Source organism: Giraffa tippelskirchi, chromosome 2 (assembly GCF_054371585.1).
Source record: "Giraffa tippelskirchi isolate mGirTip1 chromosome 2, T2T-mGirTip1v1.2.pri, whole genome shotgun sequence".
Classification (NCBI taxonomy): Eukaryota; Metazoa; Chordata; class Mammalia; order Artiodactyla; family Giraffidae; genus Giraffa; species Giraffa tippelskirchi.
In genome coordinates, this window is record NC_137276.1 from 131104810 (window position 1) to 131127459 (window position 22650).

General features: G+C 40.3%; 1 protein-coding gene across 1 annotated transcript in view; it reads right to left on the reverse strand.

The window, feature by feature from the left end:
- B3GALNT1 (beta-1,3-N-acetylgalactosaminyltransferase 1 (Globoside blood group)) overlaps positions 1-22650 on the reverse strand; it is a 160509-nt gene that overhangs the window by 128362 nt on the left and 9497 nt on the right. Inside the window, exons 4-5 of the mRNA XM_081570741.1 lie at positions 622-679; positions 282-443 (exon numbers count right to left, since the gene is read on the reverse strand). The gene's annotated coding sequence lies outside the window, so the exon portion shown is untranslated. The remainder of the gene's footprint in view (positions 1-281; positions 444-621; positions 680-22650) is intronic.

Consider the following 22650-nt stretch of genomic DNA (forward strand, 5'->3'; position numbering starts at 1 on the left):
GTCTGTTAGATGGGATGCTGCATGAAACACTGAATACAGTCAATTAAATCTTTACATTTACTCAGTTGAGTTTTGTGTTTTAACAAATCCTATAAGACAGCCCATCTCTGCCTCACCTGCCCACCATAAGACACATACTTCAGACACTAGTCACAGGCCCAGGCTTGTACCCCTGGGCTTCTAAGCAACTGGCTATAAATCAGAAGTTCCCATGACATCCTACTTGGGTTCAATTAATTTGCTAGAGCAGCTCACAGAACTCAGAGAAACATTTTACTTACCCCAGTTTGTTAGAAAAGGATATAACTCAGGAACAGCCAGATGGAAGAGATGTAAAGGGCACAGCACAGGTAAACAGTGCAGAGCTCCCATGCCATCCCCAGGCTCCATATTCTCTCCAATCTCCACATGTTCACAACTGGGAAGCTCTCCAAATTCCATTCCTTTGGGTTTATATGGAGGCTTCATTACATAGGCATGGTTGATTAAATCACCAGTCATTGGTGACTGATTTAACTTCCAGCCCTTCTCCGCTCCCTGGAGGTTGGGGGTAGGATTAAAATTTCCAACCCTCTAATCTCATGGTTGGTTCCACTGTCACCTCATTAACATAAAAGATACCTTTATCACTCTCCACACTGATGAAATTCCAAGGGTTTCGGGGCCTATGAGCCAGGACCTGTGGATAGAGATCAAATATACATGAGAAATATATTCGGGTCATCTGACTGACCAAACATATATTTCTCATAAGTTATAATATCTCAAGTACTAAATTAGTTTTCTTTTCTGCATTGATGTGGAGAGGTCTCCCTTCATTTGCAGGACTTTTATTTCCCCAGTACATGCAAATGATTTATTTTATCCTTTAGAAATAAAGCAAGAAAAAGAAGATGTGCCTTATATTGGGGACTATGCTCCAGAGAATATAGATGGGATTTATTTATCAAAAGCAGAAATTTGGAACCAGAGAGACAAGGAGAAATGTGGTATTGCTCTTCTACTTTCCCTCCCCAGACATATCTTAACTCCTAAGAGCTGTTCAGAATAAGTCTGGGTTTCCAGTTATGAAGCTGGAAACAATTTCATGAGACTCTTTTACATTATTTAATATCCTGGGTAAATACATAAACCATTTAGTGTTCGACCTAACTGGCATCATCCTGTATAGATTGCTTTCATTTCTTTTTTTTTTTTAAAGGAATATTTATGTTACATTCTCCCATGTTAAAGAACATTTTAAAAACATCAGCTTTGATGATGACATTGAATGGATACATAAAAATTATTTAATACCTTTTCTCTTTTCTTTTTTTGCTATTACAGATATTATTTCAATGACTGTCTCTGTTTTTCAGTTTTTAAAACTTTTTATTTGGATATGGTTTCAAATTCACAGAAAATTTGCAAGAATAGTACAAAGAACTCCCATATGCCCTCCATCAGATGCCCCTGTTATTTACATTTTGCCTCATTTGCTTTATCTTTTGCTCTTCATTGGGGGAAGAACGGTTCCTCTTCCACCTCAGAGTGGGGTGGTGGAGGTCTGTGAATTAACTGACAATTGTCACATTCCAGGAGGAAAGACAATTATTTACATACATATAGGACCACTCATAACAGTTTGTATAGCAGCTTAATAGAGGAAAAGGTTGGGGGTGGTTAAGGACTTTAGTTAGAAAGTACAAAAGATTCTACTGGGCTTTTTCATCCTGATGCTAATGGGGAGCCTCCTTCCTGGCTGGAAACTCCCCTGGAGGGGAATTTATGGCAGCTGAATTCTTACCTCCTGGTGCTAGAATTCCATTTTCTCCCAAACATGCAACTCCCTTGGAGGGGTGTTAAATGGCAGCTGCATTTTGGGGGGCTCTACTTTAGTCAGATAAGGGCAGTTCAGATAAGATGTCCTAATGCATATTTTGCTCAAATTTTTATCATTGAAGGTTATCTTTATGCCATTCTGGTAGATTATAAGTCCTCTCATTTCTCTATACATCTATATCAATGTCAAGATAGATATACAGATATAAACTCATTGAATGTGTGTATTTTCTGAACCACCTTTTTTCCACTGTATTTACCCCTAATACTTCAGTTTATATGAATTATTAAAAGACAAACTGAGGCATATTAAAAATATTAAGAGTTTACATGAACAAGAACTATTCCAATCAGGCAATACCAAACTAGAAGGAGAAAGGAGTGCTCCACCAACAGGAACTCAGGGAAAGATTTTTATAGAGGACAGGTAGAAACAAAGCAAGGAAATTATTTGATTGCCTCATTTGTAAAAGCCTAGTTTGCTGCTGGTGACTGGTTGTCCTTTGGTTTTGAGTTCTTCACCTTGAAGCATTTATAGACCTAGGCTGTGGTTTGCTTATGCAGGCAGAGCACCTCAGTCTAACGGTTTCCTTGTTTAATTAATTTAATCTTACAAAGAACAAGGGTATCCCTCTCACATAATCACAGTACCGTTATCAACTTTAGTACACTTAATCTGGATATATTTCCTAAATCTACCATCCACGTTCCAATTTTGTCAATTGACCCAATAATATATTTATAGCAAATATTTCCTTTCCAGCAGAGGGTCCAATCTAGAACTAGGTTATTACGTAGCAGACCCTTGAATAACATGGGTTTGAACTTCGCAAGTCCACATATACAGGGATTTCTTTCACTGAATACATACTACAGTACTGCACGGTCCACAGTTGGTTGAATCTGAGGATACTGAACCTCAGATATGCACAGACCACTGTAAAGCTAAATGTAGACTTTCGACTGTGAGGAAGACTGGTATCTCTAATTCCCTCGTTGTTCAAGGCCAACTGTACTTAGCTGTAACATCTCTTTCAGTTCAGTTCAGTTCAGTTGCTCAGTCGTGTCCGACTCCTTGCGACCCCATGAACCACAGCATACCAGGCATCCCTGTCCGTACCAACTCCTGGAGTCCACCCAAACCTATGTCCATTGAGTCGGTGATGCCATCTGTTACAGCCATGTGTTCCGGGAAACAAGCTCACTCAGAAGGACGATGCAGATAGTGAAGTGCAGTTTATTACAGCGGCGGGCCCAAGGCAGAGTCTCCTCTTAGCCAAGGACCTCGACCAGCATTTGTGAAAATCTTTTATACCCCATGTGTACGTGTCTGAACCCACCATCCCAATTTCTCTGTGACTTACATAAACAAAGGAAAGGTAAATACAATCACAATAACCCCATCATTCACGTGTTAGGTGTTCAGACAGTCAATAATCAATAAGCCCGAGGTTACATTCCAAACAGTTAATAATCAATAAGCCCGAGGTTACAGAAAAAATTTATAACTTGTCTGGAGGTAGGGGGATCAGTGTATGTTTTCTCTTAGGTGATGAGTAACCTGGATACAATCTTCAAGATTCCCTTGTCCGGAGGGGGTCTTATCCTTCTATTGTCGTTTCCACAGGTACTAAGCACAGAGTTCAGAGTCCATTAGAGAGGTGGCCGAACATGATCAGCATGAACAGGCCTAAGATGGAGTCCAGGCCCTATGAATTCCTTCTTCATATCCAATCATCTCATCCTCTGTTGTCCCTTTCTTCTTCTGCCCTCAATCTTTCCCAGCATCAGGGTCTTTTCCAATGAGTCAGCTCTTTGCATGAGGTGGCCAAAGTACTGGAGTTTCAGTTTCAACATCAGTCCTTCCAATGAACACCCAAGACTGATCTCCTTTAGGATGGACTGGTTGGATCTCCTTGCAGTCCAAGGGACTCTCAAGTGTCTTCTTCAACACCACAGTTCAAAAGCATCAATTCTTCTGCACTCAGCTTTCTTTATAGTCCAACTCTCACATCCACACATGACCACTGGAAAAACCATAGCCCTGACTAGACGGACCTTTGTTGGCAAAGTAATGTCTCTGCTTTTTAATATGCTGTCTAGGTTGGTCATAACTTTCCTTTCAAGGAGTAAGCGTCTTTTAATTTCATGGCTGCAGTCACCATCTGCAGTGATTTTGGAGCCCAGAAAAATAAAGTCAGCCACTGTTTCCCCATCTATTTGCCATGAAGTGATGGGACTGGATGCCATGATCTTAGTTTTCATCTCCCTTAATATGGAACATTGCCTTGGCTTTTCATTGTCTTTTATGACCTTAATATTTTGGAAAAATATACACCCTGTAAAATAAAAAAGTGGAATTTGTCTTATTTTGAGCTTGTCTAATATTTCCTCATCATTAGTTTCAGATTTTGCATCCTGGCTACATTAATGTCACTGTGTCCTCAGTCCCTCATTTGTGATAATTTGTGCTCATTTTGATCTTCTGATCAAAGTGTTATTCACATAATTAGCTGTTTTTTACTTTTGTGACCAGTAAGCAACCTGTGAGAATTATTATTCAATAGCACAAATTCAGTGGATATCAGAATCTAGTCCTGTAAATTGTCTTTGAGATTTTTTATCTACCTGTAAATTAAACTGCATACTGAATTCTTCTAACTTCAAGTATCTGGTGATGACTCTCCAAGCTAACATTTCTAATTTTCTTCCATTCATCTGACTTAAAGTCACTGAGAACAAAGGCTGCCCTTTTCTCTGCAAACCAAAGCTGGACAACTTGATATATACTTCAGAGGAATCACTGCAACAGTTCATGTGTGGCCAGCCTTCATGCTTGTTGCTGTGTGGGCCACACATAAAGTTCTTTGGATACCTGATGACATCACCAGAGAGATTCAAACCACAAAAGATGCTTCACACCCAAATATCTCAAAATCACTGGCTCCCCTCAGAACTCAGAAATTGGACCTACAGTCTCAGACCTAGGGAAATTGTTTCCCTAGAGATACTTCTTATTAAATACCTAATGGCTTGAACCATATAAGCCTCACTTTTGGAGCCCAGCTGTATCACCTATAGCTATAGGGGTTCAGAATATGTCACCCTAAAATATGCCACATCAGTATATTGATTGTTTTGAATTAAAATTACTTTAGAAATGGCTGATGCAAGAACTCTGAACTTACTTTGTCCCCCCTAAAAGTAGGAGATAAATCTCTCATGTGCAAGGTACCCTCCCTGTACCAGGAGGGTAGAAGGCATTTTTATCACCAGAGACAGGGAATTTAGGGCCAAGAAAGCTGTAGAAACAAACCTTGCTACTACAAGCCAAAACCCTCTTGTCTTGTCAATTTTTCACGTTTATTGTTTCTTTGTCTAAAATGTATTGAAGGAGGAAACAGACAGAACAGGCTCCATCTTAAAAGCAGGACTCCATCTTAGGCTGGACTGTGGACTTTGAGCTATATGCCCAGTATCTATGGAAAGGACATACCAACTGGAAAACCAGACCCCCCAGATGAACCCCCCAGGGTTCATACCTAGACTTTCCATCACCTAAAAGAATACCCTAATTATCTGTGTAACCAACCAAATAGAATCATAAATTCTATTATGCTTATTGGAGTATGACCACAGGCCTATTGATAATTGTCCACTGTCAACTACCGAGGTTTAAGGCATATGAATTACGGGTTAACTAAGATTGCATCTTTCTTTTCCTTTGTTCAAAGCCTTTGACTGTGTGGATCACAATAAACTGTGGAAAATTCTGAAAGAGATGGGAATACCAGACCATCTGACCTGTCTCTTGAGAAACCTGTATGCAGGTCAGGAAGCAACAGTTAGAACTGGATATGGAACAACAGACTGGTTCCAAATAGGAAAAGGAGTATGTCAAGGCTGTATATTGTCACCCTAATTATTTAACTTATATTCAGAGTACATCATGAGAAACGCTGGGCTAGAAGAAACACAAGCTGGAATCAAGATTGCCAGGAGAAATATCAATAACCTGAGATATGCAGGTGACACCACCCTTATGGCAGAAAGTGAAGAAGAACTAAAGAGCTTCTTGATGAAAGTGAAAGAGGAGAGTGAAAAAGTTGGCTTAAAGCTCAACGTTCAGAAAACTAAGATCATGGCATCTGGTCCCATCACTTCATGGCAAATAGATGGGGAAACAGTGGAAACAGTAGCTGACTTTATTTTTTGTGGCGCCAAAATGACTGCAGATGGTGATTGCAGCCATGAAATTAAAAGATGCTTACTCCTTGGAAGGAAGGTTATGACCAACCTAGATAGCATATTTAAAAGCAGAGACGTTACTTTGCCAACAAAGGTCCGTCTAGTCAAGGCTATGGTTTTTCCAGTGGTCGGAGAAGGCAATGACATCCCACTCCAGTACTCTTGCCTGGAAAATCCCATGGATGGAGGAGCCTGGTAGGCTACAGTCCATGGGGTCGCTAAGAGTCGGATACGACTGAGCGACTTCACTTTCACTTTTCCCCTTCATGCACTGGAGAAGGAAATGGCAACCCACTCCAGTATTCTTGCCTGGAGAATCCCAGGGACGGTGGAGCCTGGTGGGCTGCCATCTATGGGGTCGCACAGAGTCGGACACGACTGAAGTGACTTAGCAGCTTAGCAGCATGTATGAATGTGAGAATTGGACGGTGAAGAAAGCTGAGCACCAAAGAATTGATGCTTTTGAACTGTGGTGTTGGAGAAGACTCTTGAGAGTCCCTTGGACTGTAAGAAGATCCAACCAGTCCATCCTAAAGGAGATCAGTCCTGGGTGTTCATTTGAAGGGCTGATGTTGAAGCTGAAACTCCAATACTTTGGCCACCTCATGCGAAGAGTTGACTCATTGGAAAAGACCCTAATGCTGGGAAGGATTGGGGGCAGTAGGAGAAGGGGACAACAGAGGATGAGATGACTGGATGGCATCACCGACTTGATGGACATGGGTTTGGGTAAGCTCCGGGAGCTGGTGATGAACAGGGAGGTCTGGTGTGCTGCGAATCATGGGGTCGCAAAGAGTCGGACATGACTGAGGGACTGAACTGAACTGAACTTTCCTTTGTTCAGACTAGTTCCAGAGAATTTGGGGAGGTGGGTACGAGCATGTACACTTAGGGTATATAAGGTTTTCACAAAAACTGGTCAGGGTCCTTGGCTAAGAGGAGATTCTGCCTTGGGCCCACCGGTATGATAAACTGGACTTCACTATCTGCATTGTCCTTCTGAGTGAGTTTGTTTCCTGGAATGTGTGGCTACAACACTATAAAAGTGTTCTGCTTTGCTCATTTTGTTTCATGTCTTTGCGGGGGGGCTGGGGGGGGTGGTCCCATATAATTATGTTGGTTTATCTACTATTACTCTTTTTATTACAGGTGGGTCTCAGCCAACAACCTGGGAGGATAGAGGAGAAATTATTTTTCCCTCTCTTATACTACCTTCTGAAGTGAGACACAGCTCACACAGTGAGAGGTTCATGACATTGTACAGGAGACAGGGATCAAGACCATTCCCAAAGAAAAGATATGCAAAAAAGCAAAATGGCTGTCTGAGGAGGCCTTTCAAATAGCTGTGAAAAGAAGAGAAGTGAAAAGCAAAGGAAAAAAGGAAAGATATACCTATTTGAGTGCAGAGTTCCAAAGAATAGCAAGGAGAGATAAGAAAGCCTTCCTCAGTGATCAGTGCAAAGAAATAGAGGAAAACAACAGAATGAGAAAGACTAGAGATCTCTTCAAGCAAATTAGAGATACCAAGGGAACATTTCATGCAAAGATGGGCTCGATAAAGGACAGAAATGGTATGGACCTAAAATAAGCAGAAGATATTAAGAAGAGGTGGCAAGAATACACAGAAGAACTGTACAAAAAAGATCTTCACGACCCAGATAATCATGATGGTGTGATCACTCACCTAGAGCCAGACATCCTGGAATGTGAAGTCAAGTGGGCTTTAGGAAGCATCACTATGAACAAAGCTAGTGGAGGTGATGGAATGCCAGTTGATCTATTTCAAATCCTCAAAGATGATGCTGTGAAAGTGCTGCACTCAATATGCTAGCAAATCTGGAAAACTCAGCAATGGCCGCAGGACTGGAAAAGGTCAGTTTTCATTCCAATCCCAAAGAAAGGCAATGCCAAAGAATGCTCAAACTACTGCACAATTGCACTCATCTCACATGATAGTAAAGTAATGCTCAAAATTCTCCAAGCCAGGCTTCAGCAATACGTGAACCATGAACTTCCAGATGTTCAAGCTGGTTTTAGAAAAGGCAGAGGAACCCGAGATCAAATTGCCAACATTCACTGGATCATCGAAAAAGCAAGAGGGTTCCAGAAAAACATCTATTTCTGCTTTATTGACTATGTCAAAGCCTTTGTCTGTGTGGATCACAATAAACTGTGGAAAATTCTGAAAGAGATGGGAATACCAGACCACCTGACCTGCCTCTTGAGAAACCTGTATGCAGGTCAGGAAGCAACAGTTCGAACTGGACATGGAACAACAGACTGGTTCCAAATAGGAAAAGGAGTCCGTCAAGGCTATATATTGTCACCCTGCTTATTTAACTTACATGCAGTGTACATCATGAGAAACGCTGGGCTGGATAAAGCACAAGCTGGAATCAAGATTGCCGGGAGAAATATCAATAACCTCCGATACGCAGATGACACCACCCTTATGGCAGAAAGTGAAGAGAAACTAAAAAAGCCTCTTGATAAAAGTGAAAGAGGAGTGAAAAAGTTGGCTTAAAGCTCAACGTTCAGAAAACTAAGATCATGGCATCTGGTCCCATCACTTCATGGCAAATAGATGGGGAAACAGTGGAAACAGTGGCAGACTTTTTTTCTTGGGCTCCAAAATGACTGCAGATGGTGATTGCAGCCATGAAATTAAAAGATGCTTACTCCTTGGAAGGAAAGTAATGACAAACCTAGATAGCATATTAAAAAGCAGAGACATTACTTTGCCAATAAAGGTTCGTCTAGGAAACCTGTGGTTTTTCCAGTGGTCATGTATGGATGTGAGAGTTGGATGGTGAAGAAAGCTAAGCGCCGAAGAATTGATGCTTTTGAACTGTGGTGTTGGAGAAGACTCTTGAGAGTCCCTTGGACTGCAAGAAGATCCAACCAGTTCATCCTAAAGGACATCAGTCCTGGGTGTTCATTTGAAGGACTGATGTTGAAGCTGAAACTCTAATACTTTGGCCATCTCATGCGAAGAGTTGACTTCATTGGAAAAGACCCTAATGCTGGGAAGGATTGGGGGCAGGAGGAGAAGGGGACGACAGAGGATGAGATGACTGGATGGCATCACCGACTTGATGGACACGAGTTTGGGTAACCTCTGGGAGTTGGTGATGGACAGGGAGGCCTGTCGTGCTGCAATTCATGGGGTCGCAAAGAGTCGGGCACGACTGAGCGACTGAACTGAATGCTAGAACTGTTAATAAAAAGATAGCGTGTGTGTTTCTAAGAATTGTTTTAGTATCAGGATCAGCTACAACTTTCTCTTAGGATCAGGAGAGGTTAAAAGGTAATATGACAACATTAAGCAAAATATTAGTTGCTGTTGTTTATTTTTACAAAAGACCAAATGGAGTAAAGATGCCCTCTAGTGAAAGGTTAGGTACATTTTACAAGCAAACTGAAAGAACAGAAAATCTATCCACAACTACATGGCAATTGCAATGTGGAGCTTTTGCTTTCTTTCTGAATAAAATCAGTAACAGAATTAAGAAATTAATTCCTTTGGGTAATAAACTACATTCTCATTCATATGTTCTTCCTGCATGAATTTTATTTATTTTAATTACTTCTAAGTTGTTTTGTTCTGTAAATACGAATAACCAAATTGTCATTCTGTCAAGGAAATCTGTTGTTTCCTATTTTGAAAAAGAAAAGGGTCACTCTTTATTGACAAATATACTCTTTCTCACAAGTTTATAAAGTAAATATTGGCTTGTTCAACAGATAATCTGAATGTGTTACCAGAATTGGCTTTAATTTTATAAAAGAAATATTTGAGAGAAAGTAATTTGCAAAGTTATCAAAAGATCTAATGATAAAGAGCTTCCCTGGCGGCTCAGTGGTGAAGAGTCTGCCAACACAGGAGACAGGGGTTTGATCCCTGATCTGGGAATATCTCACATACAGTGGAGCAACTAATCCTGTGGGCTATAATTGTTGAGCCTGTGCTCTAGAGCCAGTGGGCCACAATTACTGAGTCCACATGCCACAACTAATGAAGCTCACACACCCTAGAGACCCTGCTCTGCAACAAGAGAAGCCACCACAATGAGAAGCCCACACACCAGAACTAGAGTAGCCTCCCCTCACTGCAACTAGAGAAAAGTCCACGCAGCGCTGAAGACCCAGAACAGCCAAAGATAAAGAAAGAAATAAAGTTACTTAAAGCAAAAAGACCTAATGACAAATCTCTAGAAAAATAAGATGTTGACAGAAATTCTTATTTTATGACTTTCAGGGTCAAGGTTCTAGAGAAAGAGATAAAAGAATAAAGGGACTGTGTGTAGAGTTGATGGGCACGGGGAGCAGGAGATTATGCTCTCGGAGGCCAGCCCAGAGTCTTAGTCACAGTGAAAATCAATAAACATTGTTCATTGGAGGTGAGACAAGTTGTTCGCTAACAAACTGAAATAAAATGTCTTCTGGATGAATTGCTAAGATGGTTGGCAAATGCCAAAATTCACTGTTTCATTGATTTAAAACTGTCCTGTAAGACTTAAACGCTGACAGTCCCTTGGCTATGACAAAAGGAATACTAAAATACAATGGTGAAAAGATGATCTCTTCAATAAAAGGTTCTGAGCTTATTGGATGTCCATTCGCATACACACACAAATTAATCTTAGCTTCCACCTCATACCTTAAAGAAAACTCAGTTCCAAGTGGATTGCAGATCTAAATGAGAAAGGTAAAACATCAAAGCTTCTAGAAGAAAACATGGGCACCTAAGGAATTGCAAATATTTCTCAAAGTGGACGTGAACATCACTAAACACTAAGCAAAAGACCGTACTAAATGAAAATTAAGAACTTCTCTACTTAAAAACTGGAGAAGGCAATGGTACCCCACTCCAGTACTCTTGCCTGGAAAATCCCATGGACGGAGGAGCCTGAAAGGCTGCAGTCCATGGGGTCGCTAGGAGTCAGGCACGACTGAGTGACTTCACTTTCACTTTTCACTTTCATGCTTTGGAGAAGGAAATGGCAACCCACTCCAATGTTCTTGCCTGGAGAATTCCAGGGACGGGGGAGCCTGGTGGGCTGCCCTCTATGGGGTCGCACAGAGTCAGACACGACTGAAGCGACTTAGCAGCAGCAGCAGCAGCTTTCTTCACCATCCAACTCTCACATCCATACATGACCACTGGAAAAACCATAGCCTTGACTAGATGGACCTTTGTTGGCAAAGTAATGTCTCTGCTTTTAAATATGCTATCTAGGTTGCTCATAACCTTCCTTCCAAGGAGTAAGCATCTTTTAATTTCACGGCTGAAATCACCATCAGCAGTGATTTTGGAGCCCCCCAAAATAAAGTCTGCCACTGTTTCCACTGTTTCCCCATCTATTTGCCATGAAGTGATGGGACCAGATGCCATGATCTTAGTTTTCTGAACGTTGAGCTTTAAGCCAACTTTTTCACTCTCCTCTTTCACTTTCATCAAGAAGCTCTTTAGTTCTTCTTCACTCTCTGCCATAAGGGTGGTGTCATCTGCATATCTGAGGTTATTGATATTTCTCCTGGCAATCTTGATTCCAGCTTGTATTTCTTCCAGCCCAGTGTTTCTCATGATGTACTCTGCATGTAAGTTAAATAAGCAGGGTGACAATATACAGCCTTGACATACTCCTTTTCCTATTTGGAACCAGTCTGTTGTTCCATGTCCAGTTCTAACTGTTGCTTCCTGACCTGCATACAGGTTTCTCAAGAGACAGGTCAGATGGCCTGGTATTCCCAACTCTTTCAGAATTTTCCACAGTTTATTGTGATCCACACAGTCAAAGGCTTTGGCATAGTCAATAAAGCAGAAATAGATGTTTTTCTGGAACTCTCTTGCTTTTTCGATGATCCAGCGGATGGTGGCAATTTGATCTCTGCCTTTTCTAAAACCAGCTTGAACATCTGGAAGTTCATGGTTCACATACTGCTGAAGCCTGGCTTGGAGAATTTTGAGCATTACTTTAACTAGTGTGTGAGATGAGTGCAATTGTGCGGTAGTTTGAGCATTCTTTGGCATTGCCTTTCTTTGGGATTGGGATGAACACTGACCTTTTCCAGTCCTGTGGCCACTGCTGAGTTTTCCAAATTTGCTGGCATATCGAGTGCAGCACTTTCACAGCATCATCTTTGAGGATTTGAAATAGCTCAACTGGAATTTCCATCACCTCCACTAGCTTTGTTCACAGTGATGCTTTCTAAGGCCCACTTGACTTCACATTCCAGGATGTCTGGTTCTAGGTGAGTGATCACAGCATTGTAATTATCTGGGTCGTGAAGATCTTTTTTGTACAGTTCTTCTGTGTATTCTTGCCACCTCTTCTTAATATCTTCTGCTTCTGTTAGGTCCATACCATTTCTGTCCTTTATCGAGCCCATCTTTGCATGAAATGTTCCTTTGGTATCTCTGATTTGCTTGAAGAGATCTCTAGTCTTTCCCATTCTGTTGTTTTCCTCTATTTCTTTGCACTGACCACTGAGGAAGGCTTTCTTATCTCTCCTTGCTATTCTTTGGAACTCTGCATTCAGATGAGAATATCTTTCCGTTCTTCCTTTGCTTTTCGCTTCTCTTCTTTTCACAGCTATTTGAAAGGCTTCCTCAGACAGCCGTTTTGCTTTTTTGCATTTCTTTTCCACGGAGATGGTCTTGATCCTTGTCTCCTGTACAATGTCACGAACCTCTGTCCATAGTTCATCAGGCACTCTGTCTATCAGATCTAGTCCCTTAAATCTATTTTTCACTTCCACTGTATAATCATAAGGGATTTGATTTAGGTCATACCTGAATGGTCTAGTGGTTTTCCCTACTTTCTTCAATTTAAGTCTGAATTTGGCAATAAGGATTTTATGATCTGAGCCATAGTCTGCTCCCAGTCTTGTTTTTGCTGACTATATACAGCTTCTCCATCTTTGGCTGCAAAGAATATAATCAATCTGATTTCGGTGTTGACCATCTGGTGATGTCCATGTGTAGAGTCTTCTCTTGTGTTGTTGGAAGAGGGTGTTTGCTATGACCAGTGCGTTCTCTTGGGGAAACTCTACTAGCCTTTGCCCTGCTTCATTCTGCACTCCAAGGCCAAATTTGCCTGTTACTCCAGGTGTTTCCTGACTTCCTACTTTTGCATTCCAGTCCCTTATAATGAAAAGGACATCTTTTTTGGGTGTTAGTTCTAAAAGGTCTTGTAGGTCTTCATAGAACCATTCAACTTCAGCTTCTTCAGTGTTTCTGGTTGGGGCATAGACTTAGATTACCGTGATATTGAATGGTTTGCCTTGGAAATGAACAGAGATCATTCTGTCGTTTTTGAGATTGCATCCAAGTACTGCATTTCGGACTCTTTTGTTGACCATGATGGCTACTCCATTTCTTCTAAGGGATTCTTGCCCACAGTAGTAGATATAATGGTCATCTGAGTTAAATTCACCCATTCCAGTCCATCTTAGTTCGCTGATTCCTAGAATGTTGACGTTCACTCTTGCCATCTCCTGTTTGACCACTTCCAATTTGCCTTGATTCATGGACCTACCATTCCAGGTTCCTATGCAATATTGCTCTTTATAGCATCGGACTTTGCTTCTATCACCAGTCACATCCACAGCTGGGTATTGTTTTTGCTTTGGCTCCATCCCATCATTCTTTCTGGAGTTATTTCTCCACTGATCTCCAGTAGCATATTGGGCACCTACCAACCTGGGTAGTTCATCTTTCAGTGTTGTATCTTTTTTCCTTTTCAATAGCATAGAATGATAGTCACATGTAGTACAGTAATTAGGAGGTGATAAATTTTGAATACTTTTGTTTTAATATAACTTATGTTTATTTATGTTAATTTTTAATAATGGTTATTTTTAACAACCAGTTGTCAAAATTACTACAGATTTAACCTTTTGTCCCTGAGAGCTGGTCTGAGCCAACTCTGACACACCTTTGAACCTACCAGAATGAAAAGCTCATCAATACCACATGAGATCTATGACAATTAATTCCTAGATAAATCCCCAACAGAAATGAACAGCTAGGTTCATCAAAGACATGTATAAAAATGTTCACAGCAGCACTATTCATAATATCCCTGAACGAAAAGCAACCCCAAAGTCTATCAAAATAGAGTAGATAAATAAATCATATAATATTCAATGAGAATGAACACACTATTGTTATGTGTACCAACATGGATGAATCTCATAAATGTGAAATAAACCACAGTGAAATAAACCAGACCCAAATGTATACATGGGCTTCCCTTATGGCTCAGACAGTAAAGAATCTGCCCATAGTGCGGGAGACCTGGGTTCGATCCCTGGGTTGGGAAGATCCCCTGGAGGAGGGCATGGCTACTCACTCCAGTATCCTTGCCTGGAGAATCACCATGGAGAGAGGAGCCTGGTTGGCTACAGTCCATGGGGTCACAAAGCGGCAGACACAAGTAAGCGACTAAGCACAGCATAGCAAAAGAATACATGCTGTTTGTTTCCATTTATATAAATTCAAAAATAGACGAAAATAGTCTACAGTGTCAAAGTCAGGAGAATGGGGTAAGGGCGCAAAGGAGACAACTGGTGTTCTGGTTGTGTTCTTTTTCTCAGTTGGCACGGTCTCCATAGTTGTGTCCAGTTTGTGAAAATTCATTAAACTGTACCACTTAAGATCTGTGTGATTTTCTGTGGATGTGGCATTTCAGGGTTTAAAACATTAAAAAAAAATCTACTCCCTAGATTTAAAAAGGTAAAACTGACCTAACTGATAATTCCAAGGTAATATTCAGTTGGCTAATTTAATTATCTACAACTGAAGGAGTTGTTTAGTCGCCAAGTCATGTCTGACTCTTTGCAAACTCCATGAACTGTAGCCTGGTTAGGCTTCTCTGTCCATGGGATTTTCCAGGCAAGAATACTGGAGTGGACTGCCTTTTCCTTCTCCAGGGGATCTTCCCGACCCAGGGACTGAACCCAAGTGTCCTGCTTAGCAGGTGGAGTCTTTATCACTGAGCCACATGGGAAGGCCTCTGAGGAGTAGCGGAGTAGAAACCAGAAGGTTAATTAATGGAGTCCCATTGTCTCATCATGAGAGCCTCTGAAAAGAATTTTTATTCCTTTCATGACTTAATACTTTCTACTACAAATAGAAGTGGATTACAAAAATCAGAAAATTAATGAAACACAAAGCTTAGCAAGTCTCTACACTAACCTTCAAAATAGCTAAACTCTATGAAGCTATTTTGTAACAGAGAGTAATATATCCCCAAATAATTTACTTGGTCCTTGAAAATATGACTGTTAAGAGTCATACAGCCTTTTAAAGATTTTTCAAAGACATAATAAACTTGTTCATTTTTTTTTCCCATTTGGCCTGGATCCACAGAGAGAAAACAGCTGCAAGCCAATAAAATAAAAAGGAAGGAGTATTTCTCAGTAAAAGATATGGGTAAATGGTTAAATGGATGTTGGAAATGGAGTGAGGGCTCCATCAGCCGTAAACCCAGTGGAAGAAGCAGCCTTCTGTTGAGTAGAAGTTAATTTAACATTGCATGTTGCAGATAAAAATGTTTGCCAGAGATTATTAATTCCTACAGACCTATAACTAGATCTTTAAATTATTTTCAAATTCCTTTTGAAAGCTTTCTCCTTCCATATCAAAATATTACATACAAAAAGACATTAGACTCTGTTGCTACCTGAAGACTCTCCTTCTAGAAGCTTTACTGCTACAGCACATTTCATGTTTCATAAATTCTGATGTCTGTTTTGCCCTAGACTTTCCTTTCCATGTGAGTTATTTAGCAGAACTTAGTTTAAGATTATGTGATATGTCTAAAAGAGTACTCATTTTAGATGGACATGATAGAAATCTTTTCTTGCAGGTTCATTCATTACATTTTGTAAGGATAAGAACCATAACTGAGTATCAGTTTCACCATAAATCTACCCATCTCCTTTGCAAAGAGTCTATAATCAGCAAATCAGTGATCTGGGAATTATTTTAGACATTTAGCTCTGCACACACACCAACTTGACAAATGTGAATAATAGGCTCACGCTGACTGGACAGTCAGAAGAATACAACACTTGGGTAAATCAAACAGGTTTACGTATTTGAAGGTGCAGCATGAAGTCAGAACAGATTAGCTGGGCAGTAGAGATCAACTCTCATTTCCTGTTAACAGTCAGAAGTGCTTTTACTTGAGAACCCGTTAAGGGGGCCACACCAGCAGAGACACAGTTAGGAATGGTAAGTCTGAGCAAATGGGGCTCCCATCAGACCTTTCAAAGACTAGGACTATCAGACCTAGTCTCGTATACATAATGCTAAAGCAGTCCAGGATGTCTTGGTCTTGCTTGGGTACATGCTGGAGACAACTGCACCCTGGCCAGGTATACCACAACTACCAGGGAATCGTAGGACACATGCCAGATTTGCAGGAGTATATTGTACTCACATTGTTTGTTTAGTCACTAAGTCATGTCTGACTCTTTTGTGACCCCATGGACTGTAGCCTGCCAAGCTCCTCTGTCTGTGGGATTTCCCAGGCAAGAGCACTGAAGTGGGTTGCCATTTCCTTCTCCAATATAGTATTTGTACTGCTAAATAAACTCTTTGTTCATCGCTTTTAACCCCTCCAAACTATGACAGCATGGGTTGGATGTAATTCTGAACTCCATGCCATGGAACCAGAGTAATGGGTAATCTGTTACCCATATGGCTCTGGGAGTCATGCTAAAGCACCCTTGGACCAGTTTTAGGATCCAATCAACCAGTCCAGAGTTACTTATGTTGACAAGGAATCATGAGATTAAACAAGGAAAAAAAAAAGACTGCAAAATACATGCCCTAGCCATAGACTATCCAATCATGTAGTCACTAAACATTGCAAGACAATTTTCTACATCATTATTTTTTTTTAACTTCCTATTTTGCATTGGGGTATAGCCAATTAACAATGTTTTGGTAGTTTCAGGTGAACAGTGAAGGACTCAGCCATACATACACACATATTCATTCTCTCCCAAACTTCCCTCCTGTCCAGCCTGCCACATAACATTGGGCAGAGTTCTATATGTTATACAGTAGGTTCTTGTTGGTTATACATTTTAAATATAGCAGTGTGTACATGTACATCCCAAACTCCCTAACTATTCCTTCCCCCAGCAACCATAAGTTTATTCTCTGAGTCTAATAAGTTCATTCTCTAAGACTGTGAGTCTGTTTTTGTTTTTTAAGTTCATTTGTATCTTTTCTTTTTAGATTCCACATATAAGGGATGTCATGTATTTGTCCTTCTCTGTCTGACTTACATCACTCTACATCATTATTTTATATGTGCTTTTATTTTGCTTAGTTTTGTTGCCTTCTAAACCTATGCATTGAAATGTGAGGAGGTTTCTATTTCGCCATCCTCTATCATCTGGGGGCATCCTTTTACCAGGTGAAACACCCATTTGCTTTGGATGGTGTCCTTCCTTTCAACTCAGTTTTGAATAATAGGATGCCAAACTGCAGTGCCACAATGAGATCCCAGCAATTTGGGCTCATCATTGGCTTAATCCACGCTTTTTTTTTTTTTTTTTCGCTGCACTGGGTCTTTGTTGTTGTGCTCAGGTTTCTCACTGCAGTGGCTTCTCTTGTTGCGGAGCACAGGCTCTAGGGTGCACAGGCTTAGTAGCCTTATGCCATGTGGAATCTTCCCAGACCTGGGATTGATGTCTCCTGTGCTGGCAGGCAGATTCTTCATCATTGGACCATCAGGGAAGCCCCCATGGCATTTTAATCAGAGAAGAATTGCTACATGTTACACATCTCTGCCTAAAGTTTAATCTACCTTAACCACTCTGTCATGCTGAAACCCTTACTCACCCTGGATGTTTCTGCTAAGGCAGAGAGCTGATTTAGATCAGGAGTCAGGCTCAAACCCTGGGTTTACCAACTACTATGCTTGCGAGCTCCAGTAAGTCCCATGGGGCTCGAGTTTGCTTTCCTCACCAGTGAAGTGGGATCTCATCTATTATGCCTTATGAGTTTACAGCAACAGTGTAGAGAATGCTTGTAACTTTGCCTTAAACAGTGCTTGACACACAGTCTGTGCTCGATAAACATAAATTGTGTCTAAATCGGACAGTTTAGTCTCTTGAAATATCGCATGTGCAAAAAATTGTTTATTGTCTACAGATTTTACTGACATGGATGGGTTTTACTGAAAAGTCTCTAAACTTAAGGAATAAATTCATCGCTAGGATTTTAGAGGATAAGTTTGTTGTGTTCTGAACAGATGTAAAAGTGCCTGCAGCTAAAAGCATTTCCTTGTATGTGAAATTAAGACTTGCAGCTACATGCCAAGCAACTCATGAATCAATATCATATTCTTGGCCACCACTTACCCTCTTAGAAGCTTTTTGAAAAAATTAGTAAGTGTGGGGTAGTAGTAGTAGTACTTCATCTACTTTAGTAGTAGTCTTCATCCAACCAAGAATTTGTTGAACGCAAGTAAATTTTCACTGAACTGTTTGATTGCTCAATCTGTTAGGCGGATTAAAGGTTATTAGAGAGGGACTGTCATTGACAGTGCTGCTGATGGATCAGCAAGCACCGAGACTGCACAGTAATGAAGAGAAAGAAAATCACTCCATACAGGGATTAAGATTTTAATTGGTTTCTCAAGGCACTTACAGACTCTATTCAAGAGCTAGTTCTGAAGTTTAAAAGAATATTGGAAGACTGCAGTCATGACCACTTAGGGCTTTCTGTTTTACATTCACAAATATTAATTAAATACATCACCAGTGTCTAAAAACAGCCCAGTAAACATTTACCAAGAACATCTGGCTATTAGACATCTTAACTGAATGCACCCAACTGTGTTAATTTTGGCAATGAATGTGCAAATTGCTAAGCTGGTATAGGGATTCTAAACTTGGAAGGGGCAAAGGTAGGTGAGTAGGAGGTAGTTCTTGGAAAATTAGCCTGAATAGGACTGGACTACAGTGGTCACTGGCTCAAACTCTCCGTGCATCTTTAGTTACTGCCCAGTCTCAATCTGCTTATATGATGTAGGCTCTGCTGATTGCAGGTGCCAGCCCTTAACTTCTGAGTTGATGATGCAAAGAATCAAGGATGGCAGGAAGCCTCATGATGGCTACACAGAGTTCCTAGAGAAGCAGGGACTGAGGTTCTAGCAGCAGTAGCTGTATCTGCAGGGCAGGCTGCAGTGTATGTACTGCGATAGTGATATCTGTGTGGTTTTGACTGGATATGTTGGCTTTGCTGTGTGATTTCAGGTGGTGTTGGCTGCATGGCCCTCAGTCTTGTCTTCCACCTTCCTTTGGATTCTGGGGCCTACCAAGAGTATGTCACAAATTCCTTTTGCTAACTAAGCCAGAGTCAGTTTCTCATGCTTATGATTAAGAACATAGTATTACATGATAAAGCTATTCATTCAATTTTTTAAAAGCCAATGTTAGAATGTCAAAAATCCCCATGGACTGGATTTGTGATGGTACATCCCTTCGAGTCCTCCCTTATAAATTAGCTCCCGGGAATTCCCTGGTGGTCCAGTGGTTAGGACTCTCTGCTTTCACTGCCATAGCCAGGGTTCAATCCTTGGTCAGGGAACTAAAACTCCACAAGCCACGTGGTGTGGCTAAATACATGAATGAATAAATAGCAAACTTCTTCATAAATAAAGTGCGGGAAAAGAAATATGAACAGAATTCATACAAGCTAAGTTTCTTCATTTTCTCCCAGCATCCTATCTTTTTAAAAGAGTATTTTAATAGAGTAATAATTATTAAGTATTCTTTAACAAATTATTACAGGATCAAAGAAAAGACAAAGCTCATGGGTAAAATGGCTGGGTTATAGTACACATCTAGTTTGCCTGAATCCCTGACATAACATGCTGATGGGAAAATGTATATCCCATAATATTTAGAATAATCAGGTAGCCTGGAGAGAAAGACAAAGGAGACTTTCCCCTTTCGTTTTTTTAATTTTTATGTCAATTAGTAAATGCTGTTTACTTTGGACAAAACAAGGTGCTAACAATCTGAAGAAACTCAAAGAAGTATGGATCACCTGACTGGCCTTCAAGGAAACACATTTTTTCATCTTTTAAATGTTTATTAGACTCTCCTGTATTAGACCTGATGGATATAAAGATCTGCAAGGTATAGTCCTTGTCTGTTGAGGCTTATGCTTAATAGGAATAATCATCCACACGACTAGAGGCCTGTGTGGCCTTGTGACACAGATATTAGATATATGTATGCATATTTTTTAGCTTATTTATTTTTGGTTAACGTTTTAAGCACATACAACCAATTACCATAACCTGTGGTATTTTCAAAAGCTTGATACTCATTGCATGTCTTGAGTTTATAGACTTAAGCAGTATATAATATAATCAGAAAGTTGTAAATAAACTCATAAAGGCAAAGGTATGTTCCCAAAGGTGGCATGTACATTAATTAAAATCAGGCATCTAAAATTATAACCAAAGTCTTTTTAAAATGTAGAAATGTAAAATTACACTTTTTTTTTCAAAATGAAGAGATTATCTATGCACTTTAAAAATCAAATGTGTTTTATATCAGAGACAGAAGACAGATATAGGATTGTACTCTTCAAAGCCAATTACCTAAGATTTTTCTTGTTACCTAAACTACCACACAATTGCACTCATCTCACACGCTAGTAAAATAATGCTCAAAATTCTCCAAACCAGTCTTCAGCAAGACGTGAACCGTGAACTTCCTGATGTTCAAGCTGGTTTTAGAAAAGGCAGAGGAACCAGAGATCAAATTGCCAACATCCGCTGGATCATCGAAAAAGCAGAGAGTTCCAGAAAAACATCTGTTTCTGCTTTATTGACTATGCCAAAGCCTTTGACTGTGTGGATCACAATAAACTGTGGAAAATTCTGAAAGAGATGGGAATACCAGACCACCTGACCTGCCTCTTGAGAAACCTGTATGCAGATCACGAAGCAACAGTTAGAACTGGACATGGAACAACAGACTGGTTCCAAATAGGAAAAGGAGTATGTCAAGGCTGTATATTGTCACCCTGCTTATTTAACTTATATGCAGAGTACATCATGAGAAATGCTGGGCTGGAAGAAACACAAGCTGGAATCAAGATTGCTGGGAAAAATATCAATAACCTCAGATACGCAGATGACACCACCCTTATGGCAGAAAGTGAAGAAGAACTAAAGAGCCTCTTGATGAAGGTGAAAGAGGAGAGTGAAAAAGTTGGCTTAAAGCTCAACATTCAGAAAACTAAGATCATGGCATCCAGTTCCATCACTTCATGGGAAATAGATGGGGAAACAGTGGAAACAGTGTCAGACTTTATTTTTTTGGGCTCCAAAATCACTGCTGATGGTGATTGCAGCCATGAAATTAAAAGATGCTTACTCCTTGGAAGGAAAGTTATGACCAACCTAGATAGCATATTTAAAAGCAGAGACATTTGTTTGCCAACAAAGGTCCATCTAGTCAAGGCTATGGTTTTTCCAGTGGTCATGTATGGATGTGAGAGTTGGACGGTGAAGAAAGCTGAGCGCCGAAGAATTGATGCTTTTGAACTGTGGTGTTGGAGAAGACTCTTGAGAGTCCCTTGGACTGCAAGGAGATCCAACCAGTCCATCCTAAAGGAGATCAGTCCTGGGTGTTCATTAGAAGGACTGATGTTGAAGCTGAAACTCCAATACTTTAGCCACCTCATGCGAAGTGTTGACTCATTGGAAAAGACCCTAATGCTGGGAAGGATTGGGGACAGGAGAAGAAGGGGACGACAGAGGATGAGATGGTTGGATGGCATCACCGACTCTATGGAATGGGTTTGGGTAAACTCCGGAAGTTGGTGACGGACAGGGAGCCCTGGCATGCTGTGATTCATGGGGTTGCAAAGAGTTGGACACGACTGAGTGACCGAACTGAACTGAAACAATAGCGATGGCATTAGAGGAAAATTACACCTGCATTTTAATTGCCAATCTAGCATTAAGGTAGTTCTGCAAAAAGGTAATACAGTTGAAAGATTTCTAATCTCCAAATTAAAAACCTGTGAGGCCCAGATTAAAGTATGGAATATTGCAGATAAAAGTAAAGATACAATTGATTTTTTGAATGGTATCAAACATTGCTGACATTTCTCTGAACCTTGGAACTACTAAATTTCATTTCTCTAAATAGTTCCATCATTTTTTTCTTAGTGGTATGAATTATCTCAAATAGCTTACAAAGTTATTCTCTACAAAGCACTTTTGTTTGCTGCTGTTCAGATAGAACAAAAACTTTTCCCCATTAACTTAACAATATATGTATTTTTGTTTTTAGATTTTATCATGATGGATAGCTAACAATTTTTTCGCTAAAACAAAACAGTAAAATATTTTTGTTCTATCAGCACTGCATCTTAACCATGTTACATTAAATACAAAGAACCAATATCTTATTTGGCTATGATATACTGAGTTGGAGAAAACCTATAATTCTCCTGTGCTTCTCTTTATTCTCACACTGCTGTCACATTCATAACAAGCCTGACACTTCTGGTCACGAAATGTGAGG